Consider the following 25,616-nt stretch of genomic DNA (forward strand, 5'->3'; position numbering starts at 1 on the left):
GGTGCATCGAGCTGCGACTTTTCAAGATTGAAGCTCTTACAACTTGACTGTCGGTGGGATCTGATTCCCTTTTCTTTGTCACCCTTCAATATCCCCATTATCCACGCGTTTGTTAGGCGTCCGCGACCTTTGCCACGCACGCCTTCTTCTCGAAGATTCGGCGAAAGAACCATTGGGATATTGAAGGTTTATTAGGTACCTCGCTTCGACGATATGCATTGTCGCCGAGTGCCGTCACATCTTTATTTCCGTTATCAGCCCATCGGTTCCGAAGCGCAGCATAGTCTCTGACGTGGTTGGCGTCACACGTTCTGCGTAAACCATCAATTTGGCCATCGAACTCATATATGCGTTTGTAATCGCTTAATCAATAGATTTTTGGAATTTGGTATTTACTGATACACTCATATTAGTTTTGTATACTCTGTATTTCACCATCAAGTACAAACATGTGAACACACCGGATACACTAAGGTAATTAACACGTGACCGACGCCTAAAACAAAAGAGCGTCGTTAGAAGTCGTAACAACTTAGCATGTAGGAACTAGTGATCATACCAACCTACTATTTCCTCAACAAAAGACACATATGTGTGTTATTTTATTTATCCAGAATATGTGCATGTACATATGTCTAGAATTTGATTTCTATGAACGAAAAGCGCGTCCAAGCAGAAATGTGCGCTGGCAATTTTAAATGACTATCGCGGCAGCAGCTCGGTTCCACGGTACGATACGGTTGACTTCGAACCGTCCCGTCCGCAAAGGGTTAATAAATCAAATTTCATAATTTTATACTCAAAAGTAAAGAACGTAATATTTTAAGAACACATATTAAATTAGTTTTCTAAAAACTTACATCTTTCTCTTGGATTGTACATCTTTTGCAATAGTAGGCATCAGATACACTAGGTTCATCACAGATAACACATGCCTTGCCAAATTACACATTTACCGTTACATTTCTCGCATAACCTCCCTATTGCTAAAAATAAAAAATTCGATTTTCATCATAAAAAGTTCAATAATGGACTATTTTAATTATATATGTATATATGATGTTATTATTATCATAACAATTATACGATATTGGTAATGTTTTTATATATAAATCTATTTATCCAATGATTGTAATTTTACTTCTTCATTTTATAAATTTCTAGGTAAATGGAGTACAATGTAAATAAAAGGTCAATTTTATAGAAGTTAAGGTAAGAAATTGCATACAGATACATATATCTGTGCAAGAATTTTTACACATATTTTGAAAAATTACTGTTATATAATCAATTAACAATGAAGGTATAAACAGATCTAATTATTTATTAAGGAAGTTTGTTGTTTGTTTATGTAACAATATCACTATATATATATATATGTGGGAGATGAAAGGACAACGGGGTCCCCCGTTGGAATTACTTGGAAAACCTCAATACTGTAGCATTCACGAAATAACCCAGACAGAGTCATTCGAAATTTGAGACAATGAGCTTAGACTCGAGGCGACAATCGGTCGCCGAGCGTAGCCACGGTCACGGGATGAACGTTCCACCTAATAGAAAAGTGCCAATATTATGACACGTTGTGTTAACAATCAAACCCTGGGCAGGAGCAATATCGCAGCTACGCGGTGGCTGCAGTTTTGTTGGTATCCCGGGCCAACGTTCAACAAAACGAACGCAATCGTAAGGAGAGGAAACCTTTCATCAGTCAAATGTTTTGTGTGTCGAGTGGTGGTAAGTCACTGGTTAGAGGGTCGTACTCCCATGCAAGTTCACGAGTTCCAGAATGCAGATTTGTCCGCATTGAACACTGCGACAATGTACCAATTGGAACAAATCCTGATGAAATTCTACCGACAGAACGAAGAAATAGAAGTATATTATGTCGTTATGGTTTAGAATATTCGCAGTCGTTTGATTTTAATGACCATCAATTTGTAAGACATGTAGAAAACCCGACAGCATATGAACTTAGCCGTTTGGGATTATAAAAGGTTACGAAACTAAAAAATTTGCATTATGCTAGTTGCCAATCCAGATTAAATTCATTCGCAACATTTCCTAATACACATATTGGAAGAGAAGTGTTAGCCGATGCAGGCTTCTAGTACAATAGAAGAAATGATATGGCTATCTGTCATCATTGTGAAATTGGTATAGAAAATTGAAGTCCAGGAGAAGATCCATGGAACCGACATGCAATTTCGTCTCCAAGCTGCTGTTATTCATTAACAGTACGAGGCTGTGAATATGTTAATAATGTAACAGGCCAAGACCTCTATGAAAATTCTGCAGAAGTAAGTAGAAAGAAAAGAAACTTACACCATGAACCATATGTATAATTAATAATTCCAATATATACTTATGTACATTACATTTATTTGAGGCACCAATAGAAACTACAGTTGGGAATCATGAGAGATTCCATGGTAAAAATGAAACAAACGAAATGGCTCTCGTTGAGAAAGTTGGTAAGTAATAAAAATAAAAACACAGATTGATCACAAATTCTTTAATTTGTATGTAATCAGTATACGTATAATAAATTTTATTATATATTATATTTAAATATACTGTTTACTATTTTAGCTGCTCTGGAGAAAAAAGAAAAATAAAAAATTGAAGGATGCTCGATCGTGTAAAGTTTGCACGGAACGAGAAGCAACAATTATATTTCTACCTTGTAGACATCTAGTAACATGCTGGTATTGCTCCCGTGCTTTTGCACAATGCATAATTTGCGAAACAGAAATTAAAGCACTAACTCACATATATTTGCCATAATACATGCACATCTATATATATATATATATATAATTATGTACATATATAAATTAGTTTATACCTATCTTTTATATGAATATACTTTATAATTTTTTAAAAATGACGTACACACATTAAAATGTGTGACACTATGTACGGTTAAATTAAGTGTATATGTATATATCAGGAAATGATAAAATATTTTACTTTTAGTACTATTTCTACAGTAATTTGTAAATAGAAACATAATATTAAACTAATCAAATACATTTTTTCTGTATATTTTTTACTTTCTTTCGTATTTTAAGTGTTACATAATTAAACATTAATTTGAATTATGTATCTTATCTTATCTGAATAAAGTTAACTTTTTCCGCATCTAACTAATTGTTCTTTGTTTTATTCCCCTTATTGTTAGTAAAATGAAACTGTATTATATATATATATATGTCGGAGATGAAAGGACAACGGGGCTCCTGTCACGGATCAAATTTCTGTTTAGCACGTGCTACGCCAGATGCGATGATCCTTGCGAGATTCCTCATAGTCTGGGCGTCAAGACTTATCCACTGTTACACTAACCCGCAACAGGCCTAAGGAGATACCGTAAACCAAATCTGTTCAGTTTCATTTCTCTTCACATAAACATTTTCGGTTTACAGATGGTCCTCATGTTTGTTGCACGCTCTTAACTATTACGGAGAAAGCAGAAACAGACTTTTCCCATGAACAAGGATGCCCATATCTGGTTTTCTTTGTCTTTACAACTTCATTTATTAACCAATGGGCATCGCGGATCATTACCCTCACTTTTCTACCGAAACTTTTCGGTAGAAAAGTGTGGACGACGAATCCGCGTTCTGAGTTCAAAAGCGCACACCCACACCGAGCTTTCTTCCTTGATGGTACGAGACAGGTCCGAACAGTTCTTCTCGCGATCTTTTGTAATAAAAAACCTAACTGTGACAAATAAACTCGATTTTATACCGAACCTTTTGTATTCACTTTAAAAATTACGCGACACTCCCCTCGTTGAAATTACTTGGGAAACCTCAATACTGTAGCATTCACGAAATAACCCAGACACAGTCATTCGAAACTTGAGACAATGAGCTTAGGCTCGAGGCGACAACCGGTCGCTGAGCGTAGCCACGGTCACGGGATGAACGTTCCACCTAATAGAAAAGTGGCAATATTATGAGACAAAGCAAGTCAAATATCTAGGAATACATTTAGACACACACCTCACATGGAAGCACCATATAAAATCAATAATAAACAGAATAAGTGCAAAAAGGAAGCAGATGTACTAGTTAATCAATAGAAAATCTAAATTAAGCACAATGAATAAACTAAATATATACAAAACAATAATCAAACCAATCTGGACATACGGAGTCCCATTATGGGGGAAGGCAGCAATGAGTCACATAAGCAAAATAGAAATAGAGCAAGCAAAAATTTTAAGGACAATAGTTAACGCTCCATGGTACGTCAGAAATGAAGACCTACGAAAAGATCTAAAAATTCCAACAGTCAAAGAGGAAATCGCTAGATACGCAAAAAAGTACAAAGAAAGACTTGCAGCACACTCAAACCAGCTGGTTGCTGAAACAAATAAAACCAAAATAGAAAGAAGGCTGAAGAGGAAGCATCCCGCAGACCTCGAAATAGAGATGCAATAGGAAACCTAGAAGATGGAACCCCGCTGGGGGTAACCATCCACATGCTATATTTTATTTATTTTTTTATTTTTTTATTTTTTTTATTCTTTTATTCTCTAAGCTATAATATTTTACCAAATGTCCTTCTGGACAAATTGTAAAAATTTAACAAACAATCAATAAAAAAAAAAAAAAAAAAAAAATAATATTATGAGACACACATTGTGTTAACAATCAAACTCCGGGCAGGAGCAATGTCGCAGCTACGCGGGTCTACCTAGCAACGGCGGCTGCAATTTTGTTGGTATCCCCGGCTAATATTCAACAAAACGAACGCGATCATAAGGAGAGGAAACTTTCCATCAGTCGCTTATTCTTGTGATCTCCTTGGATAGTTACACATCGTCTTGAGAGCAGTATATACCGAGCGTCACAGCGAACGTTACTTTTGTGCATAAAATTCTATTCTGAGTTTAACAAAGAGTTAGCCCGTGGACCGTGGATTCGTTATTGAACCTAAGATCATTGTCATTAGCGTGTAGTTACCTCGGCCACTTGTCGATCTTGTAGCATCTATACCTGTGTTAATAAGCGCTACCTCGATTGTGCGACAACGATAAATAACCCAAGTGAGGATTCATTACACGCCCCTAACCCAAGTCATAACGATAACCCGACATAATATATATGTCGGGTTAACATTACGATTAGGGGCGTGTAACGAGTCTTCATTTGTATTAGACATTGTTATTACGCAATAGAGAAGATATCTATACTTCTGTTAGGTAAAACGTTCATCCCGTGACCGCGGCTACGTTCGGCAACTAGTTGTCGCCTTGAGCCCAAACTCATCATCGCAAATCTCGGACAATTATAATCGGTTTAATTTATAAAGATTTATAAAGACTAAAGATTTATAAAGACTAAAAATTTATAAAGATCGGTTTAATTTATAAAGACAGTGTTGGCAAGTTTTCCAAAAAATTCCAAGCGGAAGGTGTCCTTTCATCTCCGACGTATATATTTCCTACTTTCTATAATATTTTTAACCGCTACTTCGCCATTGTTTGATCCAAAGGATTGCCAGATTGCGTTTAATGTGTCCTGAACCCGTGATTTGTGTTGTTTTTGAATAATTAGCTGTGTGAGATGGCAGCTTTGCGTACGTTAATCATCTCTAACCATTATGATGCCATCTTTGTCAATGAAAGGACTTAACGATGATAATTTATTATTTCGACTTACGCTAGAATTCTTTATCAATGTATTAAGTATTCATTATGAAGTGCTGTTTGTTGTAGTAATTTAATGATTACAAAGAACGATGTACAGTATTTTCTCCGTAATTGGTCAAAAATCGGGACTCCACGGCGATCAATTATCGTGTACAAAACTAGATTGTATACATTTGCATGTAAACTACGTTGAGTCTGTGTCACCTGCTAACATGATTTTTCCATTTATAACGAGGTCCTAAGGCATCGACAAGACCATCCATTTCAGACATTTTCTGAACTGTCGAGTCTGCAAGGTGGATATCGACTGGATGATGGTTTAGTGTGGACTATCGTTTATGTTGCTAAACTGTTTCAAACGTTATTGATGATTAAAAATGTTAAATCGTGTAACAATTATGGCGTGAGATTATTTTGGTTGTTGCCAGGTGGTTTGCTTCGGATGCCATTTCTTTGGTGACGATAACGAGTATAGATAGCTTTTGTGCCTTTAAACCTAATTTTCTGCGCAGTCACTAAATATGTTCGAGGACTGTGGTCTACTAACAACCTGCATTCTTACGCTTGACGTTAATCTTCTAGGATGTTAACCCCAATCTTACCAGTCCTGCTGAAACTGTTTTGAATTTGCTCTGACCATTCGATGTGCGCCCTGCCATTTTTCGCAGCTTTTAACAGGCCGTTGAATTGTTGTAGATTTGCTATGTGCTCCTGTATGAAACGTCGATAGAAGTAAATCATTTCGAGGTACAATCGCAGGTGTTTGGCAAGATATGAAACTTTGATAACGGCGTCCAAATGGTTCGGCTAACAGTTTTATCTCTTCACGGATACAGTGTATCCTAAACATGTGAATTGGCTCCCACCAAATTCACATTTCGCGGCATTTAATACTATGCCGCACTCGTCTGAACGTTTGTACAAAGTTCGCAAGTGTTCGCGGTGTTGTTCTTCGTCTTCCCAAGCTATCAGACAGTCGTCGACGTACGCGTAAACGAAATCTAAGTCACTTATGGTTTCATCTACGAGCCTTTGATACGTTTGTGCCGCATTTCAAACCGCCAACATGGTATTAAATGCTTCGAACAAACCAAACGGGGCTGTGGTCGATGTTTTTTCGACGTCTTCGGATGATACCAGAATTCAATACGCTTTGACGAAATCAATTTTTGAAAAGTGCACTTATTATGTAGTTGCTATGCGAAATGTCCGATGTGCAGCGACGAATACCTATCGGATATGTGTGGACGTACGGTAGCCGCCACAGATCGTAGGCTTGAGTCTTTTTTGAGTACGACATGCAAGAATGACAACCATGGGCTCTTCGATGGTACCACTCCTTGCTCCATTATCATCTCTAATTCCACCTTCACCTGTTTGAAACGGTTGGGGGTAAGGCGTCGTTGAGGTTTGCTGTTGACGGAGGGTCTGGCGTCATCTTCATATGGTGTCCCACACCGTGCCGTGCTGTACCTTTTGCGAAAACGAACGGCCGGGTTAGATCCGAGAATCTGACCAACAGTTAATAGTAAATTTATTCACTGATTATCATCTTTATCAATGACACATGGGCCTTGGCCGCGTATCCCATTGATGACAATTGGGTCGTCGTTTGTCTCGTCAGTCCACGAGCAACCCATAGGTGCTCAAAAAGCCCATGCCAACGATGGGTGTTTGATTGTCAGCTATAAAACGCCATTTGAAGGCTAGTCTGAGGGACAGGATCAGGTTAATCACGATGGTACCGTATGTCGCGATCCGCTTCCCGTTGGCCGCGAACAATTCCTACTCACTTCTGATCGCGAGTCTGCGTAATCTGTTCTACTGGTATGCACATATATCGGCGCCGATGCCCACAAGGAAAGCAATTCTCGAACTCCGGACCGTGACGAATATAGGGCGGGATATAGAACCGTTTTCGTGCGCTGCGTTCACGGACGGCTGTTTCCGTGATTCCAGGTGCACGGGGTACATCACTTTGTACAGTCTTGGAACGTCGCTTGGTAGTAGCGAAGACCGAGCTGCTGCAATCTTTGTCTCGATTACAATCTACGACGACTCCTGCTTCTTCGTCGTGGAGGGCGAAAATTGCCGAAACTCAGCGCGCTTATTTGCGCCCGTAGTTGAATAATTTGTTCGTTTAACGCATTGTAGCAGCCGACCCGAGGTTCGCTTGCTCTAGCGTTTTGGATTCGTTCCCGTGGTTCGCTTACCACTGCAATTCGAGATGTACCCGATTGAGTCCCGTGGATCCAGTCCGCCAATGCCGTCGGGGTTTTCTAGTTGAATTCAGCCGCGGCGACTAGGATTAATCGTGCGTCTGCCAGCAGGCGGATATTCCAAAGTGTTAGGACGAACTTGTCTGAGACCATAAAGAGAGGCTAGTTTCTTCAGGTCACGGTAGAACTGGGTCGGCACCCGCTCTCCGATTTCCTCGCTCTCGAGCAATTTCCTCACTTTCGTACCGTCGGAATCGGCCAGTCGTTTAACCAGCTTGCTTTTAATTCGTTCGTAGCGTCCCGTCTCCGGCTGATCGACCACTACATCGTCCACTTGAGTCGGTAAGCGGCGGTATGCGGTGTGATTGCACTGCGTCAACCCTGTCGGCGGTATTCGATTTACCATTGCACAAACACTCTTAATTTGCTGTAATCGAGGTCTCTGTAGCGCTATCGCGTTCACCTCCTTCACGGAATATTCCTTCAATGTATTGGCTTCAAGTCAGAGTTTGACCAGGTCCTATCTGGTGTTCTGATATGGTAAGGAATAGCATTCGGAGTATTCCATCTTCGATTAGGCAAAAGTTGTTAGAGACTACGCCGCATTGATAGTTTTTTTTTTTTTTTTTTTTTTTTTTTTTTAGCATGGTCAGATTGTAAATTGTATTGCTGGTGTGTTCGTCACTGCCCATTAGGAAACTCTTTGGGTTAGAGGTTTTGTCATTTGGTGGGTTTCTCTTGTGTAAGGTTTATACCTGTTTCGGTATCGATGAGGAATGTAGCAATACTACATCCACTCGTTGCAATACAATTGACAGTAATCTTTCGATGCTGGAGCCTCTAGCTATTGACTCTAGCTATGTTGCTTCTGGGTTCCTCTATTGTTTGGTTCACTCTAGCAGAAATCTTCCATAGTGAGCAAGTGGAAAATTTCGAGAGTAACAACTGACGGTTGAATGTCCGATTCGTAAACACTTGGGACATATTAGTTTAGCTCGTCCTTTTGGAGGCTGGTTTTATGTGTTCAAATCTTCTTTCGGTTTCGTTCAGTTTGCATGATGACAGTGTCATTGCTGATTCCCGTGCAGCTTGTTTCTCTCTGATATGTAGCTCCATTTCCGACACAAGGTTCTGGGCCTTGACCAGTGTATCTAATTAACTTGGAATAACTTATTGTCCCATGTCTTCTGTGAGGTCCATCATATGTGTTTTTAACGCGTCGATTTTCTCTTTTATAGCGATTCTTCTGCTTGTAGGTTTTGAACGTGTGTTTCGAGTGGCATAGATTAATTCATTTTTTATTGTTGTCGCAAGTGCATATTGTATGATTGTACAGTTTCCGTATTTCCTTGTCTAGTTGTTCCAAGTTTGTCGCGGCAAATGGTTACTGAATTTGGCATTGAAAGGTTTTGCCTTAATGCTGCATATGAATCTTCCTAATTTTCCATTTCAACGAAAGCGACATTCCTTTTCGCACTTACAATTGTTTTTTTTTTTAAAATATTAATTTTAGAAGCAATGGTTTTTAACAGCATTGGCTTCTGATGTATCTGATATTCTTTGCGAAATCTTCTGCACCAACTTCGTCTCCTCATCGACAAGATTTCGATTTGTTCGTTCACAGCTTGGCCGGTAGCTCGCCAATTTCTTCTTGGTATTGCTGCTAATGGCGAGCTTTTTGTTGGCTACACGACTTCGTGTCTTTCGCGATTTGCGTCTCCCATTGTCTTCTCTTCTTTGCTTTTACTTTCTACTTTCTTTCCTTTGGTTCCTGTTCATTAGGTTCGGCGGAGGGTTGAGTTTCCGCGTCTTTTGGAAGGCCTTTTCATTTTCGCTTATGGAGGCTTCCGATTCATTGCTTTGGTCACCAGTTCCGTTGTCTTCTATCTTCTTTTCCTCTTTTATTTCCTTGATTGTTTTCATAATGAGTCCTACTTACCTTGCTCGGGGTTCACGAGTGCACTCAGCACGGTATGAGCATCGGCTGATGTAACTAGTTTTCTGTTGTTTTTGTTCTTCAAAAAAATATAATGCTTAAAGAAATATAAATTAGTGTAGAAATAAGCTATATATACATACGTACATTCAGATATATAAAATTACGTGTATGTGTGCACTTGGAAGACAGCGAGGGCGAAGTGGACGGAACTTTTTAAATTGGTTTTGTTCAAACTGAAGCTTTGTATTTAAAAATTATGATGTTGCATTTTCGACATGATTTACACAAGAAATAAATACGGTTTGTACCACCGAATTGAGAAGTTAAGTTTGTAGGATGCTTCCCGTGTCTTCGACGTAACAAATTTGGCGATCCCTCCCAGGATACTCATCATTCTCAACGGGAAAGCTTGCAACCAACTCCACGGACGTTTGGCAACCGAAGGACTACGGTCATCCCAGTTGAAGATACAAGTATTCTACGAGCCCAGGTAATGTACCAAACTGGTCTCCATACGCCATGGGAATCGAAGATATAGTTCCGATCCCGAATCTTCTAATGACTCAACCAACGATCTCACCCTCAGGCGACTCCAATTTGTTGCAACAAGTACCAGACTGATGACAAAAGACAGACGAGTTCAACCGGTCTCGATTCGATGTGTTGTCTACAGAGAATAAGAATCGCACAGATATTCAAGAACTCGGTGAAGCTGCAGTGCTGCGGTGAAGGTGCAGATTTACCTATGCTCACTGAAGGCGGATCTAGTAGACGTTCATCTAGAACCCCCGGAGGAAGGGTCAGTAATATCAACAAAACTTGTACCTGGACCTTCTCGTCAAACGCGAAGGAGTTTCATGGAAAACCCAGGCGAACTCTGGGAAAGCAAATATAGAAAGCATCATAAAGAATGTCAGGTACGCGAGAAGCCAATATTAACAAAAACCATTGCTTGTAAAATTAATTCCTGTCAAGAAAATAATTCAAAATGTGAAAAGAAATGCTCGCTTGAAGTGAGAAACTGCGAAGATTTATGTGCCGCAATAAGGCAAAAGCTCCCAATATCACATTCAGTAATCAATTGCCGCGTCAAACTTAGAGCGACTAGACAAGGAAACACAAGAAAAGTACAATCACACAATACGCGCTTCAGGCAACGATTAAAAGAACCAATTTATGCCATTCGAAAGAAACACTCAAAACCTGTAAGCAGCAGAATCGCTATAGAAGAAGAAAAAACCGACCAATAAAAACATAGGTCATGAACCTGAAAGAGGATATCGGTCAATAGGTTATCCAAAGTCAACCAGATACACTGGTCGAAACCCAGAACCTGGCATAAAAAATGAAGCTATGTATGAGAGAGAAACAAGGAGCTAGAGACTAGCGGAACACTGGCATCATGCAAACTAAACGAAGCTGAAAGAAAATTTGAATATGTAAATAACCAGCCCACGAAGCTATTACTCTCGAAATTTTCCACTTACTCAGTATGGAAAATGCCAACAAGAGTGAACCAAACAATAGAGGAACCCAGAAGCAACATAGCTAGAGTCAACTGCTTCACCACCGAAAGATTACTGGCAATTGTATTGCAACGAGGGGATGGAGGAGAGCTACATTCCTCATCGATACCGGAGTAGGAATAAACCTTATAAAAGAAGAAGTCCCACTAAATGACAAAATCTCTAACCTACAGAGATTCCTAATAGGCAGTGAGGAACACACCAACGATACAATTTGCAATCTGACCATGCTCAGAAACAACTATCAATTCGACGTAGTCTCTAACAAATTTCCTTTAATGGAAGATGAAATACTTCGAATCCCATTGTTTACAAAATATCAGTACAACGTCGCTAACAACGCACTAACTCTACACGAGATTATATCACCACTTGAGAACATCAGATAGGACTAGGACCATCTCCGACTTCAACCGAATACATTGAAGGAAAGTCCACACCAACATTGGTAAGCAAATCTGTCACGTTACAAACGAAATAGAAAAACCCGACAAACTAAATTAAATGAAGAAATTTGCACAAATTGTAGGTATTAAACATATTGATCTAGAATTTTGAGAATCTCTTGAGAAACTCCTTATCAACTACCTAGACGTTTGGCCGCATAGGATCACGGTATAGGTCCGCCAAGTTTGAAACGTACCTTAAGTTCTCGCATATCGCGAGTGACGGGTTGCAGTATCTTACCACTATCGCGAATCTAGATGAAACAATCCTAGCTCAAGTGGAGGATATAGTGCTCGATCCGTCGGAGACGGGATGCTACTAACGAATTAAAAGCGAGACAGTTAAAGGACTGGCCGATTCCGACGGTACAAAAATGAGGAAATTGCACGAGAGCAAGGAAATCGGAGAACGAATGCCGTCCCATTTCTACCGCGATCTGAAGAAACGTGCTATCCCCATGGCCTCACATCAGTTCGTGCTGACACTTTAGAAGAATCGCCTGCCGATAGACGCACGACTAATCCCAGTCGCCGCGATGGAATCCGTCCTGAAAGCCCTGACAACGTTCGCGGATTGAATCCATGAAACTCGACCGGGCATATCCCGAATGGCAATGATAAGCGAACCACAGGAACGAATCCAAAATGCTAGGGAAAGCGAATCACGGGTCGGCTGTTACAATGCGTTGAATGAACAATTTATCCAACTGCGGGCGCAAATAAGCGCGCTGAGTTTCGGCAATGGCAGCCCTTCACGACGACGAAGTAGGAGTCGTCGTAGATCATATTCGAGAGAAAGACTGCAACTGTCCGGCCTCTGCTATAACCACACGACGTTCTAAGAACGCGCAAAGTGTCGTTTCCCGTGCACCTGGAATCAGGGAAACAGCTGTCTGTGAAAGCGGCGCACGAAGACGGTTCTGTATTCCGCCCTACATTCGTCACGGAGAAAAATTCGAGGATTGCTTTTCTTGTGGGCACAGGCTCCGATATATGTGCATATTAACAGAGCAAATTACGCATACACACGACCAGAAGCGAGTACAAACCATTCGTGGTCAACAGGACACGAACCGTGATATACGGTTCCATCGTAGTTAACCTGATCCTGTCCCTCAAACGAGTCTTCAAATTGAGTTTTGTTATAGCTGACATGATTGTTTGATAGCTCTCATCATCGGCATGGACTTTTTGAGCTCCTATGGGTTGCTCGTGAACTAGCGAGAGAAACGATCGTCATCAATGGGATACACGGCCAAGGTCCACATAGCATTGATAAAGACGATAATTGGCGATAATTTACTATTAACTTATGGTAAAATTCTCGGATCTATCCTGGCCGTCCGTTTTCGGAAGAGGTAGCACGGTACGGTGTAGAACATCACATTAAGACGACGCCAGGATCCCGTCGACGGCAAATCTCAACAACGCCTCGCCCCCGACCGGCTCAAACAGGCGAAGGTGGAATTACAGATGACGATAGAGCAACTAGTGACTAAATCGTCGAAGAGCCTATGAGCATCACCCTTGCTCGTCCCCAAAACAGAGGCCTACAATCTGTGGCGGCTACAGAACACTGAACGCCTACGACATATCCAACAAGTATTCATCGCCACACATCGAAGATTTCGAACAGCAAGTACATAATAAACGCATTCTTCTAAAATCGATTTCGTCTACGCGTATCAAATTCTGGCAACACCTGAAGATGTCGAAAGAACAACGACCATAATCCCATTATGTGTGTTCGAAGCAATTAATACTATGTTCGGGTTTTGAAATGTGGCACAAACGTATCAAACGTTCGTCGATGAAACCATACGCGGTCTAGATTTCATTTACGCGTACGTCGACGACTTTCTGATAGCTTCAGGAGACGAAGTACAACACTGCAAACACTTGCGAACTTTGTTCAAACGCTTAGACGAGTACAACGTAGTAATAAATTCCGCGAAATGTGAATTTAGCGCAAGCGAAATCACATGTTTAGGATACACCGTAACCGTAAAGAGATAAAACTGTTAGCCGAACCACGTGGAAGCCATTATCAAAGTTCCGTATCTTGTCAAACACCTGCGAATATACATCGAAATGATTAACTTATATCGACGTTTCATACAAACACATATCAAATCTACCACTCAACAATCTGTTAACAGCTGCAAAAATGGTAAGGCGACCATCGAATGGTCGGAGCAAATTCAAAAAAGTTTCAGCGAACCGGAATGTGCTCTCGCGGACGTTACGATGCTAGCGCATGCGATTACGCGATGGGGGCGGTCCTGCAACAACGCTTCAACGATACATGGCAGTCGTTAGGATTCCTTACGAAATCCTCGACCTCCGCGTAGCGAAGATGTAGCGCGTATAATCGCGAACTACTCGCAATGTACACCGCGGTTAAACGCTTTAGACACGCCGTCAAAGGGACAGATTTAGGGATCACAAACCCCTTACAATCAAAATCTCGACAACTGTTTGCCGCGACAATTCCGACGCCTTGACTGTATTGGACAATTCACGACCAACATCCGGAATACAAAGGGACTAGATAACAATATAGTCAACAGACACTTTATCCCGGATCGAAGCGATAGGGAAATAGTTAGACCAGCGAATTTTAGCAACCGCGCAAGAGAACGTTGCCGAATTACGCGAAATTATCAGAGCAAAAGAGCAACTCAAATTAGAAAATCACAATGGACATATTCGGACCTCTCGCAAAAACCAAACAAGGTAACCAATTTATCCTGCCCAGCCAAGACCAATCGTTCTCATCCCTTTAAAAGGCCAGACAGCCAGCTCGATCATTAACGAAATTTTGAATCACTATATGTACATACTTTCCGCACCTAAAAGCATCTTGACGGATATGGGAAGAAATTTCGCATGTGAACTGATGGATACATTTGAACAAGCTTTCAAGATCCGACACATGAAAACTACTTCTTTCTACCCGCAGTCTGACGGATCCCTGCTGTGGTAAAAGACCTTATTCGAACCTGCACGACCGAGACTAAACCTTAAACTAATATGTATGGAATATAATATTTGAGTACACAGAACGACCGGACATACCCGATTTGGGACACGGCTGCTTCGAAGAGTATCTGCACCAAATCGGGAGAGAGGCGACCGCGCGTTGCCACATGCCATCCTCAATATCAACTACCGTCAGCCTAATTAAAGAACAATCGTTTAGCCTCTGGAAAAATCGACATAACGCCTGATTCGAACTGATATCAGAGAGATCAGGCACGAAAACTTGTTAAAACACAAACGGTATCCGAAGTAAAAGTATGGGTACATAAGGAGTACATAGTTCACTGATCAGCAGAAATTCTTTCATCCAATCCACCCACCTATTTTATTGAATATCAAACGCAAAGAATCCATGGCAACAGATTAAAACTTTACTTTCCAGAAAGAAGACCATAATATTAACAATTCTGACCCTTGAATACATCAGTGGCAATCTAGTAGACAGTCACTCTCCAAAACACCACCGAAAACGAAGATAAATGGACCACTCATCCTAGACGATCTACCAGAGCAGACGCTTTAACGGAGCAAAACGAAGCTAAGAAGGGGGATATGTCACAGAGCCATAAGGAGCATCCTGCAGACCATCGAAACAACAAGGTTGTTCCACCGTTCCCGGACAGACGTAATGGGAGTTGTAAATTCCCGTTAGGATCAGACGGTCGACGCCGTGGAACGATCCATCCCCTATGTCGTTTAGGATAATAAAGGTGGTTGAATAGATGATAACACTGAGGTAATAGGTTACAAGCCACGATTTATTCCAACAAATTTATGGACAAGATAGTTATGCTCGGTACGTTTAGATATAAGTTAACTAGATGATTGAACTAAGACTGATAAACCATGAGTTAAGATTGCGAATGAGCAGAGTACGCAATGTAAGTTAACTAGATGATTGAACGAAGAGTAGAAACCTGATCAAGAGATGTTGACTAAACTAAAGATGGAAAATCAGTCTAGAGATGTTGGCTGATCGAAAGATGTAAAACCAGTGAAATTCGGTGACGGATGCTGCGGTGAAGAAAAACTAGTGGTGGGTGTTGTGTCTAGCACACGGGACCATCGTATTTGTTAATGACAATTTTGACTAGGAAAGTGAGGGCAATAGTCGTTGCTTCTAATTGGATAAAAGAAAGGGCGAGGAAGGGTTCTAACCGCTCCCGAGTTGCTAGCGCAAGACACTGAACATGAGAAAAACCAACTTTCCCGTATCTTCACGTAGTGGACAATAAATTTAAGAAACGCTTAAAATAAAAGATACTTATCTGGTCTGAAGGACCTTAATTATGAAAATGCTAAGATTTATGGTGGGTCCTTAAGACGCGGCGTAGGCCTGGTTCGTCTAGAGAATCACCGCACGTAACGAAAGTAGACAGTGTCCCTAGATCAGAAGATAGTAGCAGCATGCCCACCTCTGAGCTAGTTCCCGGCGATATCCTTTACATAAGAGCCAACCAATAATATATAATATATAAAGCTTGCGACCTCAACTCTGTTGAATTCACATAATAAACTCTGCCAGCATATCTAAAGTCTGAATTTTTCTTACCTTGCTCGTGAAACGTTTAAACCTACGCGAAATCATTCGAACGACGTGAGGAAACAACCAGTGATTTCTTAATCTCAGTACTGCCCGCGCCTTCGACGTAACACACTCATTCAAGTTCCATTACGAAAGTTAAGCAACGCCGGGCACGCATAGTACTACTTAGATGGATGGCGCTTCGGAACTCCGTGTGGTGTTGGTTTTATTTTATTTCTCCGCTTTTTCTTACTTTCCATAACAATCAGCTTTTAATAATCTAAACATCGAGGAAAAGAAATGTTTGGTATTGCACGACTATTACCTCACATTATATCATTCTCATTTTTGCGCACACTTATTTTTCTTTAAATATTCTATTTCTTTGAACGCCAAAGACAAATAAGAGAACCAAATTATTTTAGTCAGCGCTTCTACCGCGCTTTTAGCCAGCGCCATACTTTTGTCAATTGGACGTCGGACATCTGTAATGCTTGCAACTCTGCGACTATCTCTGTCTCGGAGAAGCTACTGTTTAGAACCTTTAGTGAGACCGTGTGGTACTTCTCTGATTTGGGTATATATGCGTAAAAGGCTGTCTTTATTGCAATTAGGATTTTTTTAGCTTTGTTAAAATCTTGTATATTTTGTAGGAATAGCAGGTGTTTATATGCGTGCATTTGCTTAATGTGGAATGACTTTGTGTGTTTAGAGTCTCTTCAATGAGTTTTAGTGTCCTTCGTGTTTTGGAGGGTGATGTTTATTGGGAGCTGTCTGTCTCTTTTTGTGGAAGCTGTGGTGTCTGTGCCTTCTTCCGTGGAGAGGTTGGTAGCTTGTCTGGAATAGGTCGAATTTTTCGGTATTGAAGTTGCTGAAGAAAGGCCCCCCCGCGTGATTTATGGAGGCCTGGGACGTTGAGGGTTTCGTTGATGATGGCATACCACACCTCTCGGCAATTCATTCTTCTCTTTCGGACTTGTGACTTCCCATCCTGAGAGGCCGTATGTAAATTTTCTATTTCCTTATTAATTCTAAAGTAGAGTTTTGCCTTGTAGATGCTTCTATTGTTATTATTTGAAGGAGTTGCTGTGCCCGAGATAGGCTAGACTCTTGTGATTACAATACACTGAACCTATTTTTCGTTCGTATTGCTGATAATGGGGAGCTATCTGCTGAATTTATGCTTTCGTGTTTTCTGCGGACCGCGTCTCTTGTGCTTTCTTCTTTGCTTACACTTTCCCTGGCTACTTTCTGCCCTTTTATTCCTGTTCACCAACTTTGGCAGAGAGTTAAGTGTACACGCTTTTCCTTTGGGAGCCAAAGCTTCTGTTACTAAGAAAGTTCATGGGTCCATTTTTGTAGTAGTATTTTTCTTTTGGTGTTTTTTTTCATTCTGTCTGTCTTCTTTCCTTCTCTTATTTTCTTGATTGTTTTTATAGTGAGTATTATTTATCACTATTCGTTATTGAATATCACAGTATAAATTGGCAAACTCACTAACAAGTCTTAGCCTGGTATTTTTGACCAGTGAGGTCCGACTTGCTGGGGGGTTCACAGCACTCTGACGAGAAAGAATGCATTCAGTTTAGTATATACATTATATGTGTCGGAATTACTTTTTTTTTTTTTTTTTTTTTTAGTGTTATAATTGAGGTGAATAGGTCGTGATAGTTGTAGTTGCTGCTGTGTTTGGTGAGGCAGGTTCTGCTGCGGGCGTAGATCTTCTACTGCTGGATTTTCCTTCTCATTTTTTGCATTGTGGAAAAAAATCGCACTCCGGTCGCCGGGATTTGAAAATCCGGGTTCCAAACGTTCGTAATCTAAGGCGCTAACCACTGCGCTGCCGTCGTCCGACACTAGTTAGTGTCCAGTGGCGGTATTTTGTCGTCGAGTGACGTCACATAATTTATAATTGGATTTAAGTCACTGTAAAGCGGAGCTTATATACGATATTGGTTTTTCTTCCAATCTTTGTCCTGAAAACCTGGTCGCAAACGCGCACTTTCAACGCGGTATGAGCGTTGGCTGAAGTAATCAGTTCTGTTATTTCATGTTATCGAATAGACAAAATATTTAAGAAAACATACATGTATGTACGAGGATAGATGGTATTTTGAGACGTGCATTCAGATATATAAAATTTTTCCTGATTTCGTTTTTCAGATAATGGATTGTGAAGTTCCGTAATGTAGGTACGCGTATACTTAAAAAGTAGCGAGTCAAGTGGACGGAACTTCATAATTGATTTTCTAGAAAACCAAGTCTTGTGTCAAAAATTGTTACTTTATCTTCGACTTACTTTTGTATAGGGAATCAGCCCCTTTCGACTTGCACCATCATAATACTCTAACTTCCTCGTCTACTTCAATTTTGCAACTGTAGCGGCACTTGACATTCAATTTTCCAACGATTTCTATACCCTTTACATAGTACACAATGGCCCTATTCTTCGGATAAGATGATTGGCAGATGTCGATACATCTTCACAGTATACTTTCAGCTAGCCTAAAGACCCGCTATAAATCCTAGGATTTGTTTAGCTAATGTTCTTCACACGAACAAATAGTCTTTGTCTTAATAGTCCCTAAATCTATCACCTGCACGTACGATGCTTCCCGCCAGCAACTTCCTCTCAAGGGCGGCTAGCATCCTTTTCTAACTACCAACATAGAAATTAACCAATTAACAGGAATTTCCCTCACTTTCCGAGCGGAGGCTTTCCGCAACGAATCCGGTGATCTCGTGCCCTTAGACACACCACATCATAGTTTTCCTCTGCAGCATCAACGCGACGGATCATTCATTCTCTCTCGTGCGATCTCATTAGCGAGAAGACAACGCTTTATACGATCAGTGAATACTCCACGTTGTATCCAAGACCCAGATACAAACCTTGAGTAAAGTGTAGTTATTATCCCGTTAGCCGCGGATTCGTTATCGAACCTAATATCATTACCATTAGCGTTTAATCGCCGTGCTTACCTGTCTACTCTGTACTATCTACACTTGTGTGAATAAATAGCATCTCGATTGTATAACGACAATGGATAGTTGTAGTGAAGATTCATTTCACGCCCCTGACCCTAATCCTAGCTACAACGCTTCTCCGACAAATATATATTGTTAACTATACTCGAGTTTTTCTTCCTCACCTATCACGACCTGTCCACCTCAAAACTATTTAGTTTCACTAGATTGCGTATGACTACCAACAGCAAAATACTAACATTCACGGACGACACGGCTGTACTAGTCAGGTGACACTGTAGAACAGTTTCCTTGGTCTGAATTATAGTAACGCGGAAAGATCGCCGACATACAGATAATGTTGACGATAAAGCGCAAATGCCGACAAGTAGAAAGGGTCGGAAAACTTGAATAGGGCTTAGTGAAACTCGATAACAAAAATTTCCAATGGTATCACCGAAGCTCTAGTGCCAACAGGTCTAATGAACTATAGATATCCGTATGGTCCTTTCGACGAATATTTGGAAGAAGGCGTACGTGGCAACAGTCGCGGACGTCTAACGAACGCGTGCGTAGTAGAGATATTGAAGGACGACAAAAAGAAACGAATCGGATCAAGAAAACAGTTGAGTTGTAACCGAGATATGTGTAATCGTCCGTTAGAATCGAGAGTTGTACGTAAAGAGTCGAAATCGAGAATGATACGTAAAGAGTCGAAAGCGAGAATTGTTAATAAATATACTGTTAAATACCACCGAGTATTTCTTTGACACCCTACATGTCCTACGCCAAAATCACCTCAGAGCTGACGGCCATTAATATATTTCGGCACCGCAACCGTTGATCGTCAATTAGTCACCGAAGAGTCAAGAGTCGTCAATCGAGAGTCGTTATATCACTTTATTAGTCCTAATATTCTTAACCGTCGCTCTGTTGAATTCACATAATAAACTCTGCCACCATATCTAAAGTCTGAATTTCTCTTACCTTGCTCGTGAAACATTTAAACCTAAGCGAAATCATTCGAACGACGATCAGTGATTTCTTAATTTCACTACTCCCCGTGCCTTCGACGTAACGCAAGCACTTTAATTCAGAAACAGCAGTCATATTATTACCAGAGCGTATCAGAAAAATAGAAAAATGACTACAAGATAAAAGCAAACCCCAGTCAACTTAACCACATTATATTTACAATATGGAAACCAAAAAACCAAAAACGGAAATCACCTAATGTCCAGCTGAATGATATGCACCTAACACAAAAAAAGCAAGTTAAATACTAAGACTCCACTTAGATTCTACTATACTAAATCAATTATAGACAAAATACGGATAACAAGAAGACAGATGTACTGGCTAACTACTCAAAACTTTAAAGTCAGCATGGAAATTAAACTAACAATTTACAAAACGATAATAAAACCAATTTGAACGCACGGAATACCACTATGGGGGGAAAGGCAGCAACGTAAATAAACCAGAGTCGCCTCTAAAAGATATTCAAAACAGTAGTCAACGCCCCATGGTATGTCAGGAACGAGGATATACACAAAGGCTTATAAATACCAAAGGTCAAAGAAGAAATTAGCAGGTACGCAGAAAAATATAAGTAAATATCGGCAACACATCCAAATCACCTAGCTGCTGAAGCGAGTAAAAACTAAACAAAAAAGAGACTGAAAAGAAAACGTCCCACTGACCTCGCTAAAGAAATAAAATAAACAAACTGTAAGATGGTATCCTGACTGATGGGAGTAACCACCAATATGTTACCAAGAAACGAAGTTAGAAAAATTTACCAAATGTCCAGCTGGACAAATTGTGAAGTACAAATTAAATAAAAAGAAAAAAAGAAATGGATTGCGTGTTTGCCCATAAAGGAGTAATCCAAGCGATGAAAACTTTGAACAATACTTGTTGTTACTTACGAATACCCATAATACTTAACTCTGCTGCGGTTTTCCATTCAACTAAATTATTCGGTAAGAGTTTGGAGAAGAAAGTTACCTTTGCATGCAAAGATTCGTTTTTGCTTATTTTATATTTTAACTAAAGTACCGGGGAATAATTTTCATTGCAAAGAACCGGTACATTCTATTATCGCTAACAAAATTGTGGCATTAGTGAAATTTTTACGAACTCTTATTTTCTCGTTGAAATGTTCCGATGTACTTATAACACTCTCTGCTATTTCTTTTGCAGTTTTCCTACGCGGGTCATATTACCGTCTTATAATATAATTTTGTATCAGTGCGTTCCCTAAATTTTCTATAATCGCACGTCTTTTTGTCAAATACGTCGGTTTCAACAGTCGAATAAAATTTTGTCTATACGTTTAAAGGATATAGAAGTTCTTAGAGAAAGAAAGGAGAGCAGTAAGAACAAAGAGATCCGAATACCGCAGCAGGATTACAAAGAACAAGAATTTAATTTGTAGATATACTGGATTCTTTCATCCTGATATTAACATTCTACTTAATCTATTTTCATTGTTAAGAAACATTTTAAACGCTATTTACAATACAAAGATAAACTACTTTATTTAAGTATACCACATTGTGAAAATAAAGATAGTTTATTTTTGTACTACATATTTGAAATATTTTATTCGTACTGTAGACCAGCAACTACTTAAAATGGTATTTAAAATATTTTTCCTATAAATTTGATCCAGCACCGCTCAAGCACAGTTAAGATATTCACACAGAAAATTAAAAAATAGAATAATTTTTAATTATATAAATATCTAACTCACCGGTTTCATCAGTTCCTGTAAAATATTATTTCGAATCAATTTTACACTCTCACACAAGTTGTGACAAGTTTCACCGTAATTAAAAAAGTATCGTAATCAATATAGAAGTAGTCGAGTAATAACAATCTTTTAATGTTTCAAAAATCATATAGAGTAAATAGAAAAATAACTATTTGCTGATAATATTAACATAATTTAACCGTTTGAGACCCAAGGTTCTTTGAAAAGATTCAGGGTCAAAAAGTACTGAATGGCGCGATAGCCTCTTAATCGATTGCGAAGAGAAACAAGCGGCACAATAGCGCTCGTCATATCTGTTATTTTTATTAAATAAATCTATATTTTTATATGTGCGTACTATTAGTTTATAAATATTTCAAGATTTGTTCAGTAAAAATTATTAAGATAACAATAACATACAAAATACGGTCAGTCGTCCGTAGCGTTCAAATGTACTGGGACTTTTCGACACAAAATCTAAACAGCGCGATCACGCTGCTTGGTACTCAAACGGTTAAAGAAATAACGATACGTCTAAAATGCGCGTATGTCCGATATCGACGATACCGCGTTCTGTAACTTGTTTCCCGTCGAATTAATCTTGAATACCAGATTTACGAGGGAGAGTAATGACTCAATGCGCGAAGAAAAATTGACAAATTTAAAACTCGAAAACAAAATATCGAAGAACGAACGCTGAGAAAGTCTCGAATTGTCTTCAACGATTAAGACGAAATTTACGAATGCTTACTGCGGACGATTATGCGATACGAAGCAACTGAAGCGAATGCCGCGACGCGATGTACGGCTGAACGAATGCGATTAAATTATCGTAAGACGATACGAATGATTAACGATATACTCGTCCGCGAACACGTGTCGATGCCGCTCGCATTTAAAAGACTTGCACGAGACGGTTTACTAATCGTTAATCATTAAAATGATGCGTACCTTGCTTGGAGATGCTGTTCCCAACTGAAGATTTCGCATAGGACAGTCCACTGATCGTTACGCCTGATAGAATGATTTCGCTTGCACGAGCGCTGAGAGATTGAAACGGTTCGATACTCCACGTTTAGCGGTTCGAAGGCGCGGAAGCTGACCCTCTGATCGATGTTCACGATTGAACTGCTCGAACGAGATTGCCGATACCGTTGTTATACTCGAGCGAGCTCAACAAGCATCGTGTTAGACTAGAAGGCTCAAAAAGGAGGGCAAGAAATACGCACGCTGATTGGTTTACAAGAAAATCGTCAAACGGCATATTCGTCCGCAAGATGGCGCTTACTGCGTGAATACGCTCCAAGTGGGGGGATCCTTCACGGGAAGAGCATGAACGATACCTGGATGAATGCGAGGCTTCGATGATATTGGGTAAGGGCGGCGCTCGACCGCTTGGACCGTTAAAATCCGTCAATTATCCTTACAAGAAACTCATAGCGTAGGAAATTAAAAATACTGCTACGAACGTTGAAGGAAATCGTTTTAGCTATTGAAATACCATTCTAAAATAGCACCTTGACTGCGAAAGCGAGCTACAACGAGCAACAACGAGATAAAAGCTACATATTATCCAAAATAAACAATCTAAAATACGACTATTCTTACGATAAGAGAGAAGATGGGCAAACAAAATAAAAAAATATGTCTAAAAAGACTCAGCTGGCATGTTCCTACTGACAAATCAAATTTTTAGGTTAAATGAACCTAACTCGATACCTTTCTTCGAACTGCCTCCAGAGAAAGCTCCCCTCCTCCAAGTTATTTCATAACATGTAAAACAACGGAAAAACTATACGTTATCGGCAATCACTTTTCCAAAACACACTCACACACAATGAATATATGGGTCGAGGATAATTAAACAGAATTATTATCTCCGAAACAAATAAACTGAAAAATAAAATGGAGCGAGACATATCGCTAAATAAGACAATCTTCATATTCTCTAATGAAAATACCTCGGACAGCCCCAAACAACCAGACAATAAACTAAATAAACTATATTACAAATTATAGCCAACTAAAAATCATTTTCTCTAAATTAAACAATAAAACATCATCCGGTTTCGACGACATCCCGAACATCTTGATCAAACTCTTACCCAACAAAATAAAACGATATTACACAGTGCTTTTTAATAATGCGCTAAATAACACGTATTTCCCCAGAAAATGGAAAAAAGCCAAATTAATAGCCATTACAAATAAAAATAAAGACAGTTCATCACCTGCAAACCTACGACCTACAAGTCTCCTCCCCAACATAACCAAAGTATTTGAAATAGCCATAAACAAGCTTAGTCTCCTTTTGCACAAAAAATAACGTAATCCCAGAAAATCAATTTGGCTTCCGGCACAAATACTCCACAATCCAAATAAATTTACGTCGGACATCTGCTGGGCGCTTAACGCAAAACGAGTAGCTGTCGCTTAATAGACCTCGAAAAAGCTTTCGACACAGTCTGGATCCCAGGTCTTATATACAATATGATCAAGAAAAGCTTTCCGCAATACCTAATTAAAATAGTCTTGGTCATAATAACAAGCCAAACATTCGTAATGATCTAAGGATCACACACATCAAGCAAAGAATTCCCCATAGAAAATGTCCTACAACAAGGAACAGTAAATCCTCCGCTACTTTTCAGTATTTACAATAGCGACTTACTAAATCTCTTTAATCTCAATACACCCACCGATAAACGCTCCATAGCCTTGGCAGATGACTTAATCATCTACGTAACAGGCCGCAAAACCAAAAAAAATAAGAATAGACCTCCAAGAACTTTTTGACAAAATTAAAGATTACCATACGTGGAAACTAAAAATTAATGCAAGCAAATACGAAACCATACTGTTTAGACCCAAGTCAAGCGAACTCGGGTCAATAGAAAGAGAACACTGTAAACAATTTCAGCTAAGAGAGAAAGCAAACGAAAGGGAACTCATACCACACAAAAGTTGCGTAAAATACCTAGACATAAATATAGACGACAAATGAAACTACAAGCAGCACATCGAAATTCAACTCTCCAAAGCTAATAAAGTATTCTGGAAAACAAAAAGATTATTCTACTCCAAACACCTCAAGAGCAAAGTAAAAATTCTATGCTACCAAGCTCTAATCAGACCGATCATATCCTATGGCTGCCCAATCTGGTACAACATACCAGCCGCCTTAATGAAAAAAATTCGCGTATTCGAAAGAAAATGCATCAGAGCTTGCCTGAGTACTTACAGATCCGAACACAGCGGATTTAAAAAATATATAAAAAAGAAAACAATCTACGACCTAGTCAACATTCACCGCATAGACTGTCACATCCTAAAACTAACAAGAAACCACTTCGCGCAAGCGTAAAAAATAAAAGAAAACAGCCTAATCTTCAGCTGCTTATTCCCAAATGACCCATATTACAAAAACACACTGACAACAGGCTGCATCCTCCCAGAAGCGTTCCTATATCTAGACGAACAAAACTACCTCCAAGACCAAAATAATATCCCGATAATTTACCACATAAAA

The 25,616-nt window shown here is 39.7% G+C and overlaps 1 protein-coding gene and 1 long non-coding RNA gene across 3 annotated transcripts in view; one reads left to right on the forward strand and one right to left on the reverse strand.

The window, feature by feature from the left end:
• LOC139996450 (fatty acyl-CoA reductase 1-like) overlaps window positions 1-25,616 on the forward strand; it is a 294,969-nt gene that overhangs the window by 76,533 nt on the left and 192,820 nt on the right. The gene's annotated exons all lie outside the window — the stretch shown is intronic.
• On the reverse strand, window positions 371-23,842 carry LOC139996485 (uncharacterized). The gene is made up of 3 exons (XR_011802251.1): window positions 23,039-23,842; window positions 564-986; window positions 371-496 (listed from the first exon to the last, which is right to left on the reverse strand). It is a non-coding gene; the product is annotated as an uncharacterized lncRNA (long non-coding RNA).

The sequence above is a fragment of the Bombus fervidus genome, chromosome 18 (assembly GCF_041682495.2).
Source record: "Bombus fervidus isolate BK054 chromosome 18, iyBomFerv1, whole genome shotgun sequence".
NCBI classification, from domain to species: Eukaryota; Metazoa; Arthropoda; class Insecta; order Hymenoptera; family Apidae; genus Bombus; species Bombus fervidus.